Raw genomic sequence first — 9,290 nt, 5'->3', positions numbered from 1 at the left:
CACACAAGCCTTAGTCTGGCAGGAAGAAGCAATGACAAGGAAGAAGAGGAGGAGCTCCATTCCGTCATCCAGCAGGGCTTTATATCTGTTCCACCTTAAATCTGTCAGCCAACCAGAGCACGGTTCCAGCAGCAGCACCTGTGGCATTTACTCAGAGTAGAGAAACAACACATAAGTCACCAGACGTAACACCCCCACCCTACAGAATCAAACAACATGTTTGAAACTATAAAATTAAACACGTGACAAAGCATCAGCAACAATATTTTCACTTCCCTTTTTATGATGCATCTCTAGAGGGAAAGATTGTACCAACAATGACCATCTCAAAAGACGTTGATTATGATTGCTCATTCGGTTAAGAAAGACCAGTGGGTTGTGGTCAGTGTAAACCACTATCGGCACCGAACTTGATCCAACATAAACTTCGAAATGTTGCAAAGCCAACAAAAGAGCTAACGTTTCCTTTTCGATAGTACTATAGTGTAACTGATGTTTGTTGAATTTCTTTGAAAAATAACAAACAGGATGGTCAATGCCTTGGTGATCTTCCTGTAGCAATACAGCCCCTGCACCTGTCCCACTTGCATCTACTTCAAGCTTAAAAGGTATCTCAAAATTTGGTGCAGTAAGGACTGGAGAGTTACACAAAACAGCTTTGATGGCGTCAAAAGCTAACTTACACTCTGGAGACCACATGAATAGCTGTCCCTTCTGAAGTAGGTCAGTAAGAGGAGACACTAGACTAGAAAAGTTTCTACAAAACGCACGATAAAACCCAGCCACTCCTTAACTCACGCCGGTTAGTGGGGGCAGGAAAGTCCAAAATGGCAGAAATTTTGGCATGTACAGGCCGGACTTGACCTTGGCCAACCTCACGACCCAAGTAAGTCACTACAGCTTCAGCAAATTCACATTTTGCTAAATTTAATGTAAGGGAAGCATTCTGCAACCGACTGAACACTTCTGAAAGAGTTTGCAAAAGGTTTGACCAGCTTACCATTAAAAGGAGAAGACAAATAAAATGATTGTTGATAGTTGATCAGAATATTTTTTTGGATGTTGTACAGACACGATGTGACATCTGTAAAAAGTGGAATGCCTACACACTTAAAAATAATGGTTCTACAAGGGTTCTTTATTTAAAGGATATTACAACTAATGTATTTTTGTCTAAGGATTTAAGGAGTACACACCTTTTTTTATTTTAATGCACTTGGACATTGAATTATACTACTGAATAAAATCTGTACTTACCCACTGTATTTTGTCTTCTCCTTTTGGTAAGAACATAGATAATGTAGAAGAGTACAAGCAGATATATTAAGTTTTCGAAGTTTAAAACAATACATCAATTTTCAGTGTTATGGCTGATGTTGACCTTTCAGTTGTAATATTCTAACATCCTTTAAAAGTAAGAGTTACATAAATCAAAGAACCATTAAATGATGTGTGCTATCATGTTTTTACAATGCTGAAAACAAACAATGTTACTTTAATTTTTATATTAAAATTGATAAAAAGACATTAACTAATCTGTTTTATTTGACTCACTTCAATTGTTTAACCATGCCAATTCACCATAATCACACCTGTTGAATGTAGAAGAACTGCTCTGTCCTACTTTAATGTTATCCGGGAGGGCAGTGAATTGTTTGATGATGTCTGATCCAATTTGATTTTAACAAATTATACAGCTATACTCTTCTGGAAAAAAAAAAATTATTGATTTTATACTCTTCATTTAAATGTCTTCTATCATTTACAAAAGTGAGAATGGTGATGCTTGTGAATATCCACACAATCAACAAAGAAATAAAGTAACAAACAAGCAAGATGTGTCGCTTGTGGATTAAAAAAACAGTTTAATATCCTACAGAGGGCAAACCAAAAGCATAAACATGAAAGTCTGAAGTCAAGCCAAAAATACAAACAAACAATCAAACACATCCAAAGGGCAAATCCAAAAAGAAAAATAGAAACAATAGAAAAACTCAATGCACAGATAAGGCAATACTCTAAAACAATCTTAAACAACACTGTATTTAAATACTCTGTCTAATGAGCATGAAGGAGAAACAGGGGTGATTGATATTCAGGTTATTAGGAACAGTGAAAAGATTTCAGATAAGTGGAGGTGGTCATGTGATACTGCTGAGGATTCTGGGAATACCATCCCTCATGTTCATTTTCAGTCCAGAGAGTCATCTGATGATCATAGGATGGGAATCGTTAGAGCAAGATACACATTATTATAATGTTTGTACTCAGGACACTGTAATATCACCTGAGTGACTCTACTATAGACATAGATACAATATGGAAATAGACCAAATCATTATAATTCGACTGGTTTTGAACTTAGTTATAATAAATGCTTTTCCACGGTACACTTGTCTTGCTGCAGTGATAAGCAGGCATGCCCTTCATGGCGATCAGAATGAGGAAAATAGTCTGTCTGGATATGTGCTGAGGTCCTGGTAGCACAGCCCCGTGACTCCTGTGCTCTGTGAGACTAATAGCTCCACCAACACTGATCTTTCCCCTTCCAAGGGTATACAGTCCAGCCCCAGAAATAGGGAGGAATGGTGATGATGGGGGGCAGATGGGCAGTAGAAGCTCAAAAGGGAGTACAGTGAAACACAACAATGACAGTGTGAATGAGAGGGTAAATAGGACCTGTAATAATTAATTCTAAGGTCACATCTTGAAAATAAAAATAAAAGTTCCATAAACAGTCTGTGGCATCTGGTATCACACAGTTCAATCAGACGTCTCCAAACTCCCAAGCACTACACAATTAAGCTTTAAGGATATTTTTCACATTGAATTTGACCCAATACAATAATTAAATCCCAATCTCTGAAGGTAACTCCTCACTCAGTGCTAACCTTTCTGGTTCTGGGTGAACACAGTGATGTTTCCGGACAGAACTCTGATGACGAAAACTCATCCCACACTCTGAACAGTTATACGGTTTCTCTCCTGTGTGAATGCGCTGGTGTGTTTTGAGATTACCCTGTACAGTAAAACTTCCCACACTCTGAACAGTGATACGGTTTCTCTCCTGTGTGAATGCGCTGGTGTGTTTTGAGATTACCCTGTTCAGTAAAACTCTTCCCACACTCTGAACAGTGATACGGTTTCTCTCCTGTGTGAATGTGCTGATGTGTTTTGAGACTACCCTGTTTAGTAAAACTCATCCCACACTCTGAACAGTGATACGGTTTCTCTCCTGTGTGAATGCGCTGGTGTGTTTTGAGATTACCCTGTTCAGTAAAACTCTTCCCACACTCTGAACAGTGATACGGTTTCTCTCCTGTGTGAATGTGCTGATGTGTTTTGAGACTACCCTGTTTAATAAAACTCATCCCACACTCTGAACAGTGATACGGTTTCTCTCCTGTGTGAATGCGCTGGTGTCTTTGGAGACTATCCTGTACAGTAAAACTCTTCCCACACTCTGAACAGTGATATGGTTTCTCTCCTGTGTGAATGCGCTGGTGTCTTTGGAGATTACTCTGTTCAGTAAAACTCATCCCACACTCTGAACACTGGTACGGTTTCTCTCCTGTGTGAATGCGCTGGTGTCTTTGGAGACTATTCTGTACAGTAAAACTCATCCCACACTCTGAACAGTGATACGGTTTCTCTCCTGTGTGAATGCGCTGGTGTCTTTGGAGACTATTCTGTACAGTAAAACTCATCCCACACTCTGAACAGTGATACGGTTTCTCTCCTGTGTGAATGCGCTGGTGTCTTTGGAGACTACCCTGTTCAGTATAACTCTTCCCACACTCTGAACAGTGATACGGTTTCTCTCCTGTGTGAATGCGCTGGTGTCTTTGGAGACTACCCTGTTCAGTATAACTCTTCCCACACTCTGAACAGTGATACGGTTTCTCTCCTGTGTGAATGCGCTGGTGTCTTTGGAGATTACTCTGTTCAGTATAACTCTTCCCACACTCTGAACAGTGATACGGTTTCTCTCCTGTGTGAATGCGCTGGTGTCTTTGGAGATTACTCTGTTCAGTATAACTCTTCCCACACTCTGAACAGTGATACGGTTTCTCTCCTGTGTGAATGCGCTGGTGTGTTTGGAGATGACTCTGTTGAGTAAAACTCATCCCACACTCTGAACAGTGATACGGTTTCTCTCCTGTGTGAATGTGCTGATGTGTTTTGAGACTACCCTGTTTAGTAAAACTCATCCCACACTCTGAACAGTGATACGGTTTCTCTCCTGTGTGAATGCGCTGGTGTGTTTTGAGATTACCCTGTTCAGTAAAACTCTTCCCACACTCTGAACAGTGATACGGTTTCTCTCCTGTGTGAATGTGCTGATGTGTTTTGAGACTACCCTGTTTAATAAAACTCATCCCACACTCTGAACAGTGATACGGTTTCTCTCCTGTGTGAATGCGCTGGTGTGTTTTGAGATTACCCTGTTCAGTAAAACTCTTCCCACACTCTGAACAGTGATACGGTTTCTCTCCTGTGTGAATGTGCTGATGTGTTTTGAGACTACCCTGTTTAATAAAACTCATCCCACACTCTGAACAGTGATACGGTTTCTCTCCTGTGTGAATGCGCTGGTGTCTTTGGAGACTATCCTGTACAGTAAAACTCTTCCCACACTCTGAACAGTGATATGGTTTCTCTCCTGTGTGAATGCGCTGGTGTCTTTGGAGATTACTCTGTTCAGTAAAACTCATCCCACACTCTGAACACTGGTACGGTTTCTCTCCTGTGTGAATGCGCTGGTGTCTTTGGAGACTACTCTGTACATTAAAACTCATCCCACACTCTGAACAGTGATACGGTTTCTCTCCTGTGTGAATGCGCTGGTGTCTTTGGAGACGGCTCTGTTTATTAAAACTCTTCCCACACTCTGCACAGTCATAAGTTTTCCGTTTGTTTTTACTTGTCTGAGATTTCCTGTTGGATGTGTGAGTGTGGGGATTATCCAAGGATGCTTCCTGAGAACTGGAGCTTCTGTCTTCCATATCCTCATATTTAATCCCTCCTGATCTCAACATTGTGTTATATTCCACTTGGAAATGTTTCTTGATGCACCTGTGGAGAAACTCTGGAACTTTCTTGAACAACAGGAGCCAGAGAATGTATCCAAAGAGATGTCCTTCTGTCCTGGAAGACAATAAAGAAACAAAGATAAATTAGTTAAATTCACTCTCCCCTGGCTCTCTGTTGGTGACCAATATTCTTCTGAATTTGTAGTCAGTTCCACCTGAAGTACTGCTACTGAAACAGCAAAAAATAATTCAGTGTTGACAACTCATGGTGCAGGAATAGAGAAACATCTAGGGCTGGGCAATATAAGCGCAAATCAATATCACAATTAATTGTACATTTTACCACGATTACGGTTAATGAACGATTCTTTTGTTTTTGTATTTTTGACCCTCATAGTTCAGTGACGAGGCTGGTGCTGTAAATTTGCTCCAGTATTAAATATGGGATTTCTTTTTCTAATGTCACTGGGAGCTTGTTTACATTTAACTTATGTCCAGTGTCATCTCAATTATATTCAAAACACAGCACGTCCAAAACCAGACACTAGCTGGCCGAGTCACTTGTTCCGATTTGGCATTTAGGTTGCGTCCATATGGCAGATAGGGGCAGAATCACGTGACTACAGCTTGGTAGCGTTGTTTTAAAGAAACAGTACATGAACACACAGTTGGGACATAACAGAATAAAAAATAATCAATATAATTGATATAGACAAGTTTATGCCAGTTAGAAATTCTAAATGTGAATTTCGATTAATTGCCCAGATATATTATCTTCAGTAAAACACGGTATAAACGGTGTGTAAATATCTTAAACGCGTTTATTTTCAACAAAACACGGAATAAACAGGATGTAAACATGTTAAACACATTTTCAGTAAAACACGGTATAAACGGTGTGTAAATATCTTAAACACGTTTATCTTCAGTAAAACACGGTATAAACGTGGTGTAAACATCTTAAACACGTTTATCTTCAGTAAAGCACGGTATAAACAGGGTGTACATATCTTAAACACGTTTATCTTCAGTAAAGCACGGTATAAACAGGGTGTACATATCTTAAACACGTTTATCTTCAGTAAAACACGGTATAAACGGTGTGTAAATATCTTAAACTCGTTTATCTTCAGTAAAACACGGTATAAAAGAGGTGTAAATATCTTAAACACGTTTATCTTCAGTAAAACACGGTATAAACGGCGTGTAAACATCTTAAACACGTTTATCTTCAGTAAAACACGGTATAAACGGGGTGTAAATATCTTAAACTCGTTTATCTTCAGTAAAACACGGTATAAACGGGGTGTAAATATCTTAAACACGTTTATCTTCAGTAAAACACGGTATAAACGGGGTGTAAATATCTTAAACACGTTTATCTTCAGTAAAACACGGTATAAACGGGGTGTAAATATCTTAAACTCGTTTATCTTCAGTAAAACACGGTATAAACGGCGTGTAAACATCTTAAACACGTTTATCTTCAGTAAAACACGGTATAAACGGGGTGTAAATATCTTAAACTCGTTTATCTTCAGTAAAACACGGTATAAACGAGGTGTAAATATCTTTAACTCGTTAATCTTCAGTAAATCACGATATAAACTGGGTGTAACACATTTTTACCTTAAGTGAAAACAACAGGACTTGATTTCTCTCCAACACACTTGTTTCTCTCGCTCTCTCTCTCTCACACACACACACACCACAACGCCCGCCCCCTCTCACACGATTGGCTGGAAAATCATAACAGCTGCTCTCCTATTGGACGGTGACAACAGAGACAGCGCCCTCAGTCCAGAGCATCATTCCAACTGGTTGTTTTCAGTCACGTGGTTATTCCATACAGTGGGCCGGAAAATAACGTGTATGGCATGCATTTGGGGCCAAAATCGTCTTGAACCTAACGCCTGTACACCTAAAAATATGACGTGTACAGACGAAAAGTATGTGCGTGTTGTTGTATTGAGAGGTGTTTCTTTTATGTCTACAGAACTATTTTTTTGAGTGTACAGCATGTTTTTACATCTAAAGAGGAACGATTTTTTTGTTTGCTTGATTTTGGGTTCTTTGTTTGTTTACTTTATTTCATTTACCTGTACAGACGTTATTCTACAACATCTTGACCTTTTCACTAAAGTTGCAACATTTTGCCAGTAGATGGTGGTATTTACTTACACATTGAATAATGTTGCAAAGTTAACAAAAGTGTTTTCTTAACCTGCTGCTTTATCTCTTTATAATCTGTAGGATAATTTACTTTAGTCTGAACACTTTAGATGTGATTTTTATGATAAATGTAGTATGATGAATATACACATTTCTAGTATTAAACACCACGCTATTGCTTTCAACAAGCAATTATTTTAATTAGTTCCTCAACAAGTAGCTTGATGCTACGTCAGCAGAATCAGTATAAACATCTGCTGACAATCCAGAGCCGGGACCAGGCCGCAGACAGACGGGCTAAACCGACCGTCTGCAAACTGCCTTGAGGCGTCACCTAGTTTCATCTGGATTGAAACTATGCCTTTGCCCTGAATTAAATGTAAAGGTAGAAAAACTCAATCAGCTCGTTTCAACAACCTAATCGATATTAAATCATATTCAGATGATAGCAGCAACACCTCAGATTAGATTTAGATCAGATGAATATTCAGCACTAAACTGAGCCACCACTCTAGATTGTAATCATGAGCATAGCCCAAGATTATCAGGCAAAGGAGGTGAAGTATGTGTCATTTACCAAAATACTCTAGATATCAGTCATAAACAGTGTGACACCTTCACTTCTTTTGAGTTTCTCTCCACCATTATGACAAATCCGCTCACAAAAAAGAAGACATTTTTATTATGTAACATTTACAGACCTCTAGGGCTCTACTCAGAATTTCTAAAAGAATTCAGTGATTTTGCTGCAAACATAGCTGTGTGCAATCACAAAGTTATAATTGTAGGAGATTTCAATATCCATTTTGAGAAGGAAGATAACCCACTGAAAAGCCTTTTACTCCAATCCTAGACTCTGTTGGCATTACTCAAAAATTAACAGTGCCTACACACTATTGTAGTCACACTGTAGACTTAGTTTTGACACTAGGTCCTAACATAGACAAACTTAATATTACACACAAACTTCAGCAATCTCTGACCATTAACTAATTTCATATGAGCTATGTCTTAGCCATGATATATGTATAACACAATAGAGAGATATATGAGGCACTTTATGTAACTTCGTTTTGACAGGTCATTTGGGCCAATCAGAGCGTGCCACGTCATCAAGCCCCGCCCCGGGAAGGGAAGTCCCGCCCTTTTGTCCAATCAGAAGCGTGTATTTGACAGGAAGTCCCACCCTCTCGTCCAATCAGAAGCGTTTATTTGATCGGAAGTCCCGCCCTGTCATCGACCAATCATAAGCGTGTATTTTCCCGCCCTTGTTCAAAAGTCCCGCCCTCGCTTCGTCCAATCACAAGCGTGTATTTTACCCCCGGATTTCCCGCCCTCCCCTCAACCAATCATAAACGTGTATTTTAACCGTAATTCCCGCCCTTCGCTCTGTTTTATTATAGGTATCTACGATCTACGACCCCCCACGATGAACCCCTTTATCGCGCGCGCACATACGCGAACCCCCCACCCCTTTATCGAGCACACACGCGCGCACAGGCTCTGTTTCATCACAGGTGTCAAGTCACGAGCTACGCTTTATCAGGCGCACACTCGCTACCGTAATCGCTAACGATCAACCACCCCACCCCTTTATTGCGCACAGACATTAGCGAACCCCCCACCCCTTTTATCGCGCACACACATAAGTGAACCCCCCACCACGTTATCGCGCGCACACACATAAGTTAACCCCCCACCACTTTATCGCGCACACACACATAAGTGAACCCCCCACCACTTTATCGCGCACACACATTACAGGAATCGTCCAACGGTCTCAACCCCTCAACCCCCCCCCCCAATCAAACGGTTATGACACACGCACGTACCCCCACACACACATACACGTTATACATAAGTAAATTTTTAATTTTCTAACTCCAACTTCTAAATGATTAATGGTGTTTTAGTGATTAAAGATTGTTTTAAAATCGTTCATTTTTCTCCCCAGGTCTATGACCCACACCCGTGTGACCCACACCCACAGCGTGTACAATCACAACGAATATGATCAGATCCGCCACAGTATAAGCATAGTCCACCGTGGAGACGACGAAGGCGTTCCTCATGAGAAAGCCGCAT

The 9,290-nt window shown here is 40.2% G+C and overlaps 1 pseudogene; it reads right to left on the bottom strand.

The window, feature by feature from the left end:
* Window positions 1-1,878: 1,878 nt before the first annotated feature.
* Window positions 1,879-6,720, bottom strand: LOC136702265 (zinc finger protein 850-like; annotated as a pseudogene).
* Between the last annotated feature and the right edge of the window lie 2,570 nt (window positions 6,721-9,290).

The sequence above is a fragment of the Hoplias malabaricus genome, chromosome 7 (genome assembly GCF_029633855.1).
Source record: "Hoplias malabaricus isolate fHopMal1 chromosome 7, fHopMal1.hap1, whole genome shotgun sequence".
Lineage (NCBI taxonomy): Eukaryota > Metazoa > Chordata > Actinopteri > Characiformes > Erythrinidae > Hoplias > Hoplias malabaricus.
Note: the sequence above shows the minus strand (reverse complement) of the source record. Positions and strands in the feature narration are given on the sequence as shown.